At 54.3% G+C, this 17310-nt stretch overlaps 1 protein-coding gene across 1 annotated transcript in view; it reads left to right on the top strand.

Annotated features, from left to right (window-relative positions):
* LOC142475731 (cleavage and polyadenylation specificity factor subunit 1-like) overlaps window positions 1–9243 on the top strand; it is a 55302-nt gene extending 46059 nt beyond the window's left edge. Inside the window, exon 10 of the mRNA XM_075581474.1 lies at window positions 9061–9243. The gene's annotated coding sequence lies outside the window, so the exon portion shown is untranslated. The remainder of the gene's footprint in view (window positions 1–9060) is intronic.
* Window positions 9244–17310: the final 8067 nt, after the last annotated feature.

The following is a 17310-nucleotide window of genomic DNA, read 5'->3' as shown; positions in this document are numbered from 1 at the left end:
ACGCACACATCACATCACACCACGCACACATCACATCACACCACGCACACATCACATCACACCACGCACACATCACATCACACCACGCACACATCACATCACACCACGCACACATCACATCACACCACGCACACATCACACCACGCACACATCACATCACACCACGCACACATCACACCACGCACACATCACACCACGCACACATCACACCACGCACACATCACACCACGCACACATCACACCACGCACACATCACACCACGCACACATCACACCACGCACACATCACACCACGCACACATCACACCACGCATCACATCACACCACGCATCACATCACACCACGCACACATCACATCACACCACGCACACATCACACCACGCACACATCACACCACGCACACATCACACCACGCACACATCACATCACACCACGCACACATCATATCACACCACGCACACATCAAATCACGCACACATCACACCACGCACACATCACACCACGCACACATCACACCACGCACACATCACATCACACCACGCACACATCACACCACGCATCACATCACATCACACCACGCACACATCACACCACGCACACATCACACCACGCACACATCACACCACGCACACATCACACCACGCACACATCACATCACACCACGCACACATCACATCACACCACGCACACATCACACCACGCACACATCACATCACACCACGCACACATCACACAACGCACACATCATATCACACCACGCACACATCACACAACGCACACATCACATCACACCACGCACACATCACATCACACAACGCACACATCACACCATGCACACATCGCACCACGCACACATTGCACCACGCACACATCACACCACGCACACATCACACCACGCACACATCACACCACGCACACATCACACCACGCACACATCACACCACGCACCACGCACACATCACACCACGCACACATCACACCACGCACACATCACACCACGCACACATCACACCACGCACACATCACACCACGCACACATCACACCACGCACACATCACACCACGCACACATCACACCACGCACACATCACACCACGCACACATCACACCACGCACACATCACACCACGCACACATCACATCACACCACGCACACATCACACCACGCACACATCACACCACGCACACATCACACCACGCACACATCACACCACGCACACATCACATCACACCATGCACACATCACATCACACCACGCACACATCACACCACGCACACATCACACCACGCACACATCACACCACGCACACATCACATCACATCACATCACACCACGCACACATCACACCACGCACACATCACACCACGCACACATCACACCACGCACACATCACACCACGCACACATCACACCACGCACACATCACACCACGCACACATCACACCACGCACACATCACACCACGCACACATCACACCACGCACACATCACACCACGCACACATCACACCACGCACACATCACACCACGCACACATCACACCACGCACACATCACACCACGCACACATCACACCACGCACACATCACATCACACCACGCACACATCACACCACGCACACATCACACCACGCACACATCACACCACGCACACATCACATCACACCACGCACACATCATATCACACCACGCACACATCAAATCACGCACACATCACACCACGCACACATCACACCACGCACACATCACACCACGCACACATCACATCACACCACGCACACATCACACCACGCATCACATCACATCACACCACGCACACATCACACCACGCACACATCACATCACACCACGCACACATCACATCACATCACACCACGCACACATCACACCACGCACACATCACACCACGCACACATCACACCACGCACACATCACACCACGCACACATCACACCACGCACACATCACACCACGCACACATCACACCACGCACACATCACACCACGCACACATCACACCACGCACACATCACATCACACCACGCACACATCACATCACGCACACATCACATCACACCACGCACACATCACACCACGCACACATCACACCACGCACACATCACACCACGCACACATCACACCACGCACACATCACACCACGCACACATCACACCACGCACACATCACACCACGCACACATCACACCACGCACACATCACACCACGCACACATCACACCACGCACACATCACATCACACCACGCACACATCACATCACACCACGCACACATCACACCACGCACACATCACACCACGCACACATCACATCACGCACACATCACATCACACCACGCACACATCACATCACACCACGCACACATCACACCACGCACACATCACACCACGCACACATCACACCACGCACACATCACACCACGCACACATTACACCACGCACACATTACACCACGCACACATAACACCACGCACACATCACACCACGCACACATCACACCACGCACACATCACACCACGCACACATCACACCACGCACACATCACACCACGCACACATCACACCACGCACACATTACATCACACCACGCACACATTACATCACACCATGCACACATCACACCACGCACACATCACACCACACATCACATCACACCACGCACACATCACACCACACATCACATCACACCACGCATCACATCACACCACGCACACATCACACCACGCACACATCACACCACGCACACATCACACCACGCACACATCACACCACGCACACATCACACCACGCACACATCACACCACGCACACATCACATCACACAACGCACACATCACACAACGCACACATCACACCACGCACACATCACACCACGCACACATCACACCACGCACACATCACACCACGCACACATCACACCACGCACACATCACACCACGCACACATCACATCACACCACGCACACATCACATCACACCACGCACACATCAAATCACGCACACATCACACCACGCACACATCACACCACGCATCACATCACACCACGCACACATCACACCACGCACACATCACATCACACCACGCACACATCACACCACGCATCACATCACATCACACCACGCACACATCACACCACGCACACATCACACCACGCACACATCACACCACGCACACATCACACCACGCACACATCACACCACGCACACATCACACCACGCACACATCACACCACGCACACATCACACCACGCACACATCACACCACGCACACATCACACCACGCACACATCACATCACACCACGCACACATCACATCACACCACGCATCACATCACATCACACCACGCACACATCACATCACACCACGCACACATCACACCACGCACACATCACACCACGCACACATCACATCACACCACGCACACATCACATCACACCACGCACACATCACACCATGCACACATCACACCACGCACACATCACACCACGCACACATCACATCACGCACACATCACATCACACCACGCACACATCACATCACACCACGCACACATCACATCACACCACGCACACATCACACCACGCACACATCACATCACACCATGCACACATCACATCACACCATGCACACATCACATCACACCACGCACACATCACATCACACCACGCACAAACCACACCACGCACACATCACATCACACCACGCACACATCACACCACGCACACATCACATCACACCACGCACACATCACATCACACCACGCACACATCACACCACGCACACATCACATCACACCACGCACACATCACACCACGCACACATCACACCACGCACACATCACACCACGCACACATCACACCACGCACACATCACACCACGCACACATCACACCACGCACACATCACACCACGCACACATCACACCACGCACACATCACACCACGCACACATCACACCACGCACACATCACACCACGCACACATCACACCACGCACACATCACACCACGCACACATCACACCACGCACACATCACACCACGCACACATCACACCACGCACACATCACACCACGCACACATCACACCACGCACACATCACACCACGCACACATCACACCACGCACACATCACACCACGCATCACATCACACCACGCATCACATCACACCACGCATCACATCACACCACGCATCACATCACACCACGCATCACATCACACCACGCATCACATCACACCACGCATCACATCACACCACGCATCACATCACACCACACCACGCACACATCACACCACGCACACATCACACCACGCACACATCACACCACGCACACATCACACCACGCACACATCACACCACGCACACATCACACCACGCACACATCACACCACGCACACATCACACCACGCACACATCACACCACGCACACATCACACCACGCACACATCACACCACGCATCACATCACACCACGCATCACATCACACCACGCACACATCACATCACACCACGCACACATCACACCACGCACACATCACACCACGCACACATCACACCACGCACACATCACATCACACCACGCACACATCATATCACACCACGCACACATCAAATCACGCACACATCACACCACGCACACATCACACCACGCACACATCACACCACGCACACATCACATCACACCACGCACACATCACACCACGCATCACATCACATCACACCACGCACACATCACACCACGCACACATCACACCACGCACACATCACACCACGCACACATCACACCACGCACACATCACATCACACCACGCACACATCACATCACACCACGCACACATCACACCACGCACACATCACATCACACCACGCACACATCACACAACGCACACATCATATCACACCACGCACACATCACACAACGCACACATCACATCACACCACGCACACATCACATCACACAACGCACACATCACACCATGCACACATCGCACCACGCACACATTGCACCACGCACACATCACACCACGCACACATCACACCACGCACACATCACACCACGCACACATCACACCACGCACACATCACACCACGCACCACGCACACATCACACCACGCACACATCACACCACGCACACATCACACCACGCACACATCACACCACGCACACATCACACCACGCACACATCACACCACGCACACATCACACCACGCACACATCACACCACGCACACATCACACCACGCACACATCACACCACGCACACATCACACCACGCACACATCACATCACACCACGCACACATCACACCACGCACACATCACACCACGCACACATCACACCACGCACACATCACACCACGCACACATCACATCACACCATGCACACATCACATCACACCACGCACACATCACACCACGCACACATCACACCACGCACACATCACACCACGCACACATCACATCACATCACATCACACCACGCACACATCACACCACGCACACATCACACCACGCACACATCACACCACGCACACATCACACCACGCACACATCACACCACGCACACATCACACCACGCACACATCACACCACGCACACATCACACCACGCACACATCACACCACGCACACATCACACCACGCACACATCACACCACGCACACATCACACCACGCACACATCACACCACGCACACATCACACCACGCACACATCACACCACGCACACATCACATCACACCACGCACACATCACACCACGCACACATCACACCACGCACACATCACACCACGCACACATCACATCACACCACGCACACATCATATCACACCACGCACACATCAAATCACGCACACATCACACCACGCACACATCACACCACGCACACATCACACCACGCACACATCACATCACACCACGCACACATCACACCACGCATCACATCACATCACACCACGCACACATCACACCACGCACACATCACATCACACCACGCACACATCACATCACATCACACCACGCACACATCACACCACGCACACATCACACCACGCACACATCACACCACGCACACATCACACCACGCACACATCACACCACGCACACATCACACCACGCACACATCACACCACGCACACATCACACCACGCACACATCACACCACGCACACATCACACCACGCACACATCACATCACACCACGCACACATCACATCACGCACACATCACATCACACCACGCACACATCACACCACGCACACATCACACCACGCACACATCACACCACGCACACATCACACCACGCACACATCACACCACGCACACATCACACCACGCACACATCACACCACGCACACATCACACCACGCACACATCACACCACGCACACATCACACCACGCACACATCACATCACACCACGCACACATCACATCACACCACGCACACATCACACCACGCACACATCACACCACGCACACATCACATCACGCACACATCACATCACACCACGCACACATCACATCACACCACGCACACATCACACCACGCACACATCACACCACGCACACATCACACCACGCACACATCACACCACGCACACATTACACCACGCACACATTACACCACGCACACATAACACCACGCACACATCACACCACGCACACATCACACCACGCACACATCACACCACGCACACATCACACCACGCACACATCACACCACGCACACATTACATCACACCACGCACACATTACATCACACCATGCACACATCACACCACGCACACATCACACCACACATCACATCACACCACGCACACATCACACCACACATCACATCACACCACGCATCACATCACACCACGCACACATCACACCACGCACACATCACACCACGCACACATCACACCACGCACACATCACACCACGCACACATCACACCACGCACACATCACACCACGCACACATCACATCACACAACGCACACATCACACAACGCACACATCACACCACGCACACATCACACCACGCACACATCACACCACGCACACATCACACCACGCACACATCACACCACGCACACATCACACCACGCACACATCACATCACACCACGCACACATCACATCACACCACGCACACATCAAATCACGCACACATCACACCACGCACACATCACACCACGCATCACATCACACCACGCACACATCACACCACGCACACATCACATCACACCACGCACACATCACACCACGCATCACATCACATCACACCACGCACACATCACACCACGCACACATCACACCACGCACACATCACACCACGCACACATCACACCACGCACACATCACACCACGCACACATCACACCACGCACACATCACACCACGCACACATCACACCACGCACACATCACACCACGCACACATCACACCACGCACACATCACATCACACCACGCACACATCACATCACACCACGCATCACATCACATCACACCACGCACACATCACATCACACCACGCACACATCACACCACGCACACATCACACCACGCACACATCACATCACACCACGCACACATCACATCACACCACGCACACATCACACCATGCACACATCACACCACGCACACATCACACCACGCACACATCACATCACGCACACATCACATCACACCACGCACACATCACATCACACCACGCACACATCACATCACACCACGCACACATCACACCACGCACACATCACATCACACCATGCACACATCACATCACACCATGCACACATCACATCACACCACGCACACATCACATCACACCACGCACAAACCACACCACGCACACATCACATCACACCACGCACACATCACACCACGCACACATCACATCACACCACGCACACATCACATCACACCACGCACACATCACACCACGCACACATCACATCACACCACGCACACATCACACCACGCACACATCACACCACGCACACATCACACCACGCACACATCACACCACGCACACATCACACCACGCACACATCACACCACGCACACATCACACCACGCACACATCACACCACGCACACATCACACCACGCACACATCACACCACGCACACATCACACCACGCACACATCACACCACGCACACATCACACCACGCACACATCACACCACGCACACATCACACCACGCACACATCACACCACGCACACATCACACCACGCACACATCACACCACGCACACATCACACCACGCACACATCACACCACGCACACATCACACCACGCACACATCACACCACGCACACATCACACCACGCATCACATCACACCACGCATCACATCACACCACGCATCACATCACACCACGCATCACATCACACCACGCATCACATCACACCACGCATCACATCACACCACGCATCACATCACACCACACCACGCACACATCACACCACACCACGCACACATCACACCACGCACACATCACACCACGCACACATCACACCACGCACACATCACACCACGCACACATCACACCACGCACACATCACATCACACCACGCACACATCACACCACGCACACATCACACCACGCACACATCACACCACGCACACATCACATCACACCACGCACACATCACATCACACCACGCACACATCACATCACACCACGCACACATCACATCACACCACGCACACATCACATCACACCACGCACACATCACATCACACCACGCACCACATCACATCACACCACGCACCACATCACATCACACCACGCACACATCACACCACGCACACATCACACCACGCACACATCACACCACGCACACATCACACCACGCACACATCACACCACGCACAGTCCTCCTACTTGACTCTTAAAGTGGGTGGGTATATCGTGACCTGTATCTCCCCCTGGAGGGGAGATTGTAGGGAATCACATGACACTGTACATTGGATTTAGGGGTACAGTGAATCACGTGACGCTGGAGTAGTGGTCACATGATACGGTGTATAAGGGATTTATATTGAGTCACATGACCTTCTGTCCTCCCCAGATCTTCCTGTGGAGTCTGAAGGACAATGATCTGACTGGCATGGCGTTCATCGACACCCAGCTATATATCCATCAGATGATCAGCATTAAGAACTTCATCCTCGGGGCCGACTTAATGAAGAGCATCTCCTTACTGCGCTACCAGGAGGAGAGCAAGACCCTGTCCCTCGTCAGCAGGGTAACTAACGAGATACACACTGCGTTCCCACCCCCACACTTCCTCTGCATCTCCTTACTGCGCTACCAGGAGGAGAGCAAGACCCTGTCCCTCGTCAGCAGGGTAACTAACGAGATACACACTGCGTTCCCACCCCCACACTTCCTCTGCATCTCCTTACTGCGCTACCAGGAGGAGAGCAAGACCCTATCCCTCGTCAGCAGGGTAACTAACGAGATACACACTGCGTTCCCACCCCCACACTTCCTCTGCATCTCCTTACTGCGCTACCAGGAGGAGAGCAAGACCCTGTCCCTCGTCAGCAGGGTAACTAACGAGATGCACTGCGTTCCCACCCCCACACTTCCTCTGCATCTCCTTACTGCGCTACCAGGAGGAGAGCAAGACCCTGTCCCTCGTCAGCAGGGTAACTAACGAGATGCACAGTGTTCCCTCCCCCACACTTCCTCTGCATCTCCTTACTGCGCTACCAGGAGGAGAGCAAGACCCTGTCCCTCGTCAGCAGGGTAACTAACGAGATACACACTGCGTTCCCTCCCCCACACTTCCTCTGCATCTCCTTACTGCGCTACCAGGAGGAGAGCAAGACTCTATCCCTCGTCAGCAGGGTAACTAACGAGATACACACTGCGTTCCCACCCCCACACGCCCTCTGCATCTCCTTACTGCGCTACCAGGAGGAGAGCAAGACCCTGTCCCTCGTCAGCAGGGTAACTAACGAGATACACACTGCGTTCCCACCCCCACACTTCCTCTGCATCTCCTTACTGCGCTACCAGGAGGAGAGCAAGACCCTGTCCCTCGTCAGCAGGGTAACTAACGAGATACACACTGCGTTCCCACCCCCACACTTCCTCTGCATCTCCTTACTGCGCTACCAGGAGGAGAGCAAGACCCTACCCCTCGTCAGCAGGGTAACTAACGAGATACACACTGCGTTCCCACCCCCACACTTCCTCTGCATCTCCTTACTGTGCTACCAGGAGGAGAGCAAGACCCTGTCCCTCGTCAGCAGGGTAACTAACGAGATACACACTGCGTTCCCTCCCCCACACTTCCTCTGCATCTCCTTACTGCGCTACCAGGAGGAGAGCAAGACCCTACCCCTCGTCAGCAGGGTAACTAACGAGATACACACTGCGTTCCCACCCCCACACTTCCTCTGCATCTCCTTACTGCGCTACCAGGAGGAGAGCAAGACCCTATCCCTCGTCAGCAGGGTAACTAACGAGATACACACTGCGTTCCCACCCCCACACTTCCTCTGCATCTCCTTACTGCGCTACCAGGAGGAGAGCAAGACCCTATCCCTCGTCAGCAGGGTAACTAACGAGATACACACTGCGTTCCCACCCCCACACGCCCTCTGCATCTCCTTACTGCGCTACCAGGAGGAGAGCAAGACCCTGTCCCTCGTCAGCAGGGTAACTAACGAGATGCACTGCGTTCCCACCCCCACACTTCCTCTGCATCTCCTTACTGCGCTACCAGGAGGAGAGCAAGACCCTATCCCTCGTCAGCAGGGTAACTAACGAGATACACACTGCGTTCCCACCCCCACACTTCCTCTGCATCTCCTTACTGCGCTACCAGGAGGAGAGCAAGACTCTATCCCTCGTCAGCAGGGTAACTAACGAGATACACACTGCGTTCCCACCCCCACACTTCCTCTGCATCTCCTTACTGCGCTACCAGGAGGAGAGCAAGACCCTATCCCTCGTCAGCAGGGTAACTAACGAGATACACACTGCGTTCCCACCCCCACACGCCCTCTGCATCTCCTTACTGCGCTACCAGGAGGAGAGCAAGACCCTATCCCTCGTCAGCAGGGTAACTAACGAGATACACACTGCGTTCCCACCCCCACACTTCCTCTGCATCTCCTTACTGCACTACCAGGAGGAGAGCAAGACCCTGTCCCTCGTCAGCAGGGTAACTAACGAGATACACACTGCGTTCCCACCCCCACACTTCCTCTGCATCTCCTTACTGCGCTACCAGGAGGAGAGCAAGACCCTGTCCCTCGTCAGCAGGGTAACTAACGAGATACACACTGCGTTCCCACCCCCACACTTCCTCTGCATCTCCTTACTGCGCTACCAGGAGGAGAGCAAGACTCTATCCCTCGTCAGCAGGGTAACTAACGAGATACACACTGCGTTCCCTCCCCCACACTTCCTCTGCATCTCCTTACTGCGCTACCAGGAGGAGAGCAAGACCCTATCCCTCGTCAGCAGGGTAACTAACGAGATACACAGTGTTCCCTCCCCCACACTTCCTCTGCATCTCCTTACTGCGCTACCAGGAGGAGAGCAAGACCCTGTCCCTCGTCAGCAGGGTAACTAACGAGATACGCACTGCGTTCCCACCCCCGCACTTCCTCTGCATCTCCTTACTGCGCTACCAGGAGGAGAGCAAGACCCTGTCCCTCGTCAGCAGGGTAACTAACGAGATACACACTGCGTTCCCACCCCCACACGCCCTCTGCATCTCCTTACTGCGCTACCAGGAGGAGAGCAAGACCCTGTCCCTCGTCAGCAGGGTAACTAACGAGATACACACTGCGTTCCCACCCCCACACTTCCTCTGCATCTCCCTACTGCGCTACCAGGAGGAGAGCAAGACCCTGTCCCTCGTCAGCAGGGTAACTAACGAGATACACACTGCGTTCCCACCCCCACACTTCCTCTGCATCTCCTTACTGTGCTACCAGGAGGAGAGCAAGACCCTGTCCCTCGTCAGCAGGGTAACTAACGAGATACACACTGCGTTCCCTCCCCCACACTTCCTCTGCATCTCCTTACTGCGCTACCAGGAGGAGAGCAAGACCCTACACCTCGTCAGCAGGGTAACTAACGAGATACACACTGCGTTCCCACCCCCACACTTCCTCTGCATCTCCTTACTGCGCTACCAGGAGGAGAGCAAGACCCTATCCCTCGTCAGCAGGGTAACTAACGAGATACACACTGCGTTCCCACCCCCACACTTCCTCTGCATCTCCTTACTGCGCTACCAGGAGGAGAGCAAGACCCTGTCCCTCGTCAGCAGGGTAACTAACGAGATACACACTGCGTTCCCTCCCCCACACTTCCTCTGCACCTCCTTACTGCGCTACCAGGAGGAGAGCAAGACCCTGTCCCTCGTCAGCAGGGTAACTAACGAGATACACACTGCGTTCCCTCCCCCACACTTCCTCTGCATCTCCTTACTGCGCTACCAGGAGGAGAGCAAGACTCTATCCCTCGTCAGCAGGGTAACTAACGAGATACACACTGCGTTCCCACCCCCACACTTCCTCTGCATCTCCTTACTGCGCTACCAGGAGGAGAGCAAGACCCTACCCCTCGTCAGCAGGGTAACTAACGAGATACACACTGCGTTCCCACCCCCACACTTCCTCTGCATCTCCTTACTGCGCTACCAGGAGGAGAGCAAGACTCTGTCCCTCGTCAGCCGGGTAACTAACGAGATACACACTGTGTTCCCACCCCCACACTTCCTCTGCATCTCCTTACTGCGCGACCAGGAGGAGAGCAAGACTCTGTCCCTCGTCAGCCGGGTAACTAACGAGATACACACTGCGTTCCCACCCCCACACTTCCTCTGCATCTCCTTACTGCGCTACCAGGAGGAGAGCAAGACCCTGTCCCTCGTCAGCAGGGTAACTAACGAGATACACACTGCGTTCCCACCCCCACACTTCCTCTGCATCTCCTTACTGCGCTACCAGGAGGAGAGCAAGACCCTGTCCCTCGTCAGCAGGGTAACTAACGAGATACACACTGCGTTCCCACCCCCACACTTCCTCTGCATCTCCTTACTGCGCTACCAGGAGGAGAGCAAGACCCTGTCCCTCGTCAGCAGGGTAACTAACGAGATACACACTGCGTTCCCACCCCCACACGCCCTCTGCATCTCCTACTGCGCTACCAGGAGGAGAGAAAGACCCTATCCCTCGTCAGCAGGGTAACTAACGAGATACACACTGCGTTCCCACCCCCACACTTCCTCTGCATCTCCTTACTGCGCTACCAGGAGGAGAGCAAGACTCTATCCCTCGTCAGCAGGGTAACTAACGAGATACACACTGCGTTCCCACCCCCACACGCCCTCTGCATCTCCTACTGCGCTACCAGGAGGAGAGAAAGACCCTATCCCTCGTCAGCAGGGTAACTAACGAGATACACACTGCGTTCCCACCCCCACACTTCCTCTGCATCTCCTTACTGCGCTACCAGGAGGAGAGCAAGACCCTGTCCCTCGTCAGCAGGGTAACTAACGAGATACACAGTGTTCCCACCCCCACACTTCCTCTGCACCTCCTTACTGCGCTACCAGGAGGAGAGCAAGACCCTATCCCTCGTCAGCAGGGTAACTAACGAGATACACACTGCGTTCCCACCCCCACACGCCCTCTGCATCTCCTTACTGCGCTACCAGGAGGAGAGCAAGACCCTATCCCTCGTCAGCAGGGTAACTAACGAGATGCACTGCGTTCCCACCCCCACACTTCCTCTGCATCTCCTTACTGCGCTACCAGGAGGAGAGCAAGACCCTATCCCTCGTCAGCAGGGTAACTAACGAGATACACACTGCGTTCCCACCCCCACACTTCCTCTGCATCTCCTTACTGCGCTACCAGGAGGAGAGCAAGACCCTATCCCTCGTCAGCAGGGTAACTAACGAGATACACACTGTGTTCCCACCCCCACACGCCCTCTGCATCTCCTTACTGCGCTACCAGGAGGAGAGCAAGACCCTATCCCTCGTCAGCAGGGTAACTAACGAGATACACACTGCGTTCCCACCCCCACACTTCCTCTGCATCTCCTTACTGCGCTACCAGGAGGAGAGCAAGACCCTATCCCTCGTCAGCAGGGTAACTAACGAGATACACACTGTGTTCCCACCCCCACACTTCCTCTGCATCTCCTTACTGCGCTACCAGGAGGAGAGCAAGACCCTGTCCCTCGTCAGCAGGGTAACTAACGAGATACACACTGCGTTCCCACTGTCACGGGGACGCGCTTAATAACACATTTATATTTTGTGGGTCCTGATTGAGCAGAACAGGTTGAGCAAAATAAACTGAGATTTATTCCCTTGATAGGCAAACACACGACAACTGCAGATTAAACTTAATAATTACACTCACGGGTAGAGAAACAGAGGATAATGTCCAGAAAGGTGCCAAAGCAGCAGAAGATTGTCCTTTAAAATGTAGTCCATTTGCAAATTGCCAAATACATAGCCCCAGTCCAATCCTTCTGTGAATGTGCCAAGTCCTTTCTGGTTCTCTGGGATTTGCTGGATACCCAGGGCTAACGAAATCCTGAAGCAGGGCAAGTTTCCTTGTTGCGATGTTTTTAACCCCTTGCGTTCTGGAATCGTAGCCGCTGTACTTAGGTCTTATCCGCTTGAAGAAATCAGGTTACAGCAACAACACAGGAATGAGGGGTACAGGCCTTTTTAAGGATAAGGGCCTGTGGGGTTTACATTAGCCTCATCCCATTGGCAACGAATTATCTTGATCCTATCAGAACCTGCCATGTCACAGGGGCAAATCCTACAGCCAGCTCAGGTAACTCTGAGCATGCTCAGTGAGCAGCTTGGTAGCACTGCTAAGTAAAAAGGGCCCACTCATTTCTGGGGACGCAATGTCTGAAGTTTGGGTCCCGAGGTGTGAAATATCCAGGAGGAGTAACAGGATCTGCTACTCAGAAACATCCTGATTTAAGTGACACTTTACGAATCTGGGGTCTTTCATCCCAACAGGGGGCTCCTGTATGCATAACATTTGGTCCTTACTGCCTTACAAAGGCAGGCAGACAAAAAAATAGCATCCTGCCGGTACATTTTAAAACAGTAACAGAAAGGCACTTCACTGCAGGTAGAGATTAGCCTGCAAAATGGGGACAGCCATGCATATAGAATTAACCCCTTCATCCCCAACGCGAAATAGGGGTAACCAGCTGAGCCCACTGCCTTTATTAATGCGCTGATTACCCCCATTTTCGCCACATCTCCCCCACTCAAAGCCCAAGGTTTGCCCTGGCCACCTCCTCTGGTGGTTGGGCTGACCTGAGGGTTTTTGACGTCATTAGGTCTTGGGGATTGTCCTGCCGGGAGAGGCCATCAGCGTTCCCATGCTCACTGCCTTTCTTGTGCTGAATGGTGAAGTCACATTCTTGCAAGGCAAGGCTCCAGCGCAGGAGCTTGGCATTCTCTCCCGACACCCTCTGCAACCAACTTAGGGGGTTATGGTCAATGATAACAGTGAAGTGTCTGCCATACCGAGAGGGCTGTAGCTTTTTTAGCGCCCATACTATGGCCAGACACTCCTTCTCAATAGTGGCATATGCCCCTTCTCTGGGCAGCCGCTTGCGGCCCAGAAACATAATTGGAGGTTCCCTGACCTCCTCCCCCACCTGGCTGAGCACAGCACCAATGCCAAAGTCTGAGGCATCAGTCTGCTCCAGAAACTTTTTGGAATAATCTGGAGTGGCCAGTATAGGAGCGCCGGCTAGGGCAGTCTTCAAAGCCTGAAATGCATCTTCACAGGCAGGAGACCAGACTACCAGCACAGACTGTCGCTTCTGGGTCAAGTCAGTCAGGGGTTTGGCAATGGCACTATACTGGGGAACAGACTTCCTATAGTAGCCTGCAGTGCCTAGAAACGCCATGCCCTGCTTCTTGGTTTTGGGAGTGGGCCACTGCACTACTGCCTCTACCCTAACTGGTTCTGGCTTGAGGAGCCCTCCACCCACACTATGCCCTAGGTATAAGACTTCAGCCATCCCTACTAAGCACTTGGTGGGTTTTAAGGTGAGACCTGCCTCCCTATTCCTGGCTAGCACCGCAGCTACATGAATTAAGTGTGATTCCCAGAAGTTACTGAACACAGCAATATCATCCAGATAAGCCCTTGCAAACCCTTGCATGCCCTCTAGCAAACGATTGACCAGGCGTTGGAAGGTAGCCGGTGCATTCCTCATCCCAAATGGCATCACTAAGAACTCATAGAGGCCACTTGGGGTGATGAAAGCCGACTTCTCCCTAGCCTCCTGGGTCAAAGGGATCAGCCAGTACCCTTTACTGTGATCCCTGGTGGTCAGATACCTTGCCCCCGCGAGTTCATCCAGCAACTCATCCATGCGGGGCATGGGGTAGGCATCTGAGACCATGCCCGCATTGAGCTGCCGGTAGTCCACACAGAACCGGGTGGTCCCATCCTTCTTAGGCACTAGGACTACCGGACAAGCCCAAGGGCTCTGGGATGGTACAATTACCCCTAGGGCCAGCATCTCCTCCATCTCCCTCTCTATACTGCCCTTCACCTCTGCTGACACTCTATAAGCGTGCTTATGCAGAGGTCTCAGATCCCCTGTAAGCACTGGGTGCTCAGTGATGTGTGTCCTCCCTGGCTTGTCCGTGAACAGAGCCCTATACTGCTCTAGCATAGCCCTGGCATCTGCTCTCTGCCTGACACTCAGCTGAGACCCTATCTCAACCTGCTCTATGGTACCTCCCTGCCTAGCCTCCCCTAGGAGATCTGGCAGAGCTATGTCCTCCTTGAGCATATTGATGTGATAGACTTTGGTCCTCCCTGTCTCCCTAACCCTGGCTAGCACTGCTGCTACCTGTCCTGGAGACAAACCACAGATCTGCCTGAAGCCAACTATCCTCTCCCTGTATGTCCCCACATACCTCTGCACGCTCTCTGGTGACCTCCTGACCAGGCGGTGGGAGGTAGCCAGAGCATTCCTCATCCTGAATGGCACCCTGAAAAACTCACAGAGGCCATTCTGAAGGCTGAAGACTGACTCCCCCTTTGCCTTCCTCTCTACACTGTCTGCCACCTCTGCTGATACTCCATAGATATTCTTATGCAGAGGATGCAGATCACCTGGGAGCACAGGCTGATCTGTACTATGTGCCCTGCCCAGCTTGTCTGAGAACAGGACCCTAGGCTGCTCTACCCTAGCCCAGGCTTCTGCCCCTGCCTGCCTACCTCCCAGGGCCCCTAGCTCAACTAGGACCCCCCTAGGAAACCATATCCTACCTAAGAGG

Source organism: Ascaphus truei, unplaced genomic scaffold (assembly GCF_040206685.1).
Source record: "Ascaphus truei isolate aAscTru1 unplaced genomic scaffold, aAscTru1.hap1 HAP1_SCAFFOLD_1346, whole genome shotgun sequence".
NCBI classification, from domain to species: Eukaryota; Metazoa; Chordata; class Amphibia; order Anura; family Ascaphidae; genus Ascaphus; species Ascaphus truei.
The sequence above is the reverse complement of the archived record's forward strand: the minus strand, read 5'-3'. Positions and strand labels throughout refer to the sequence as shown.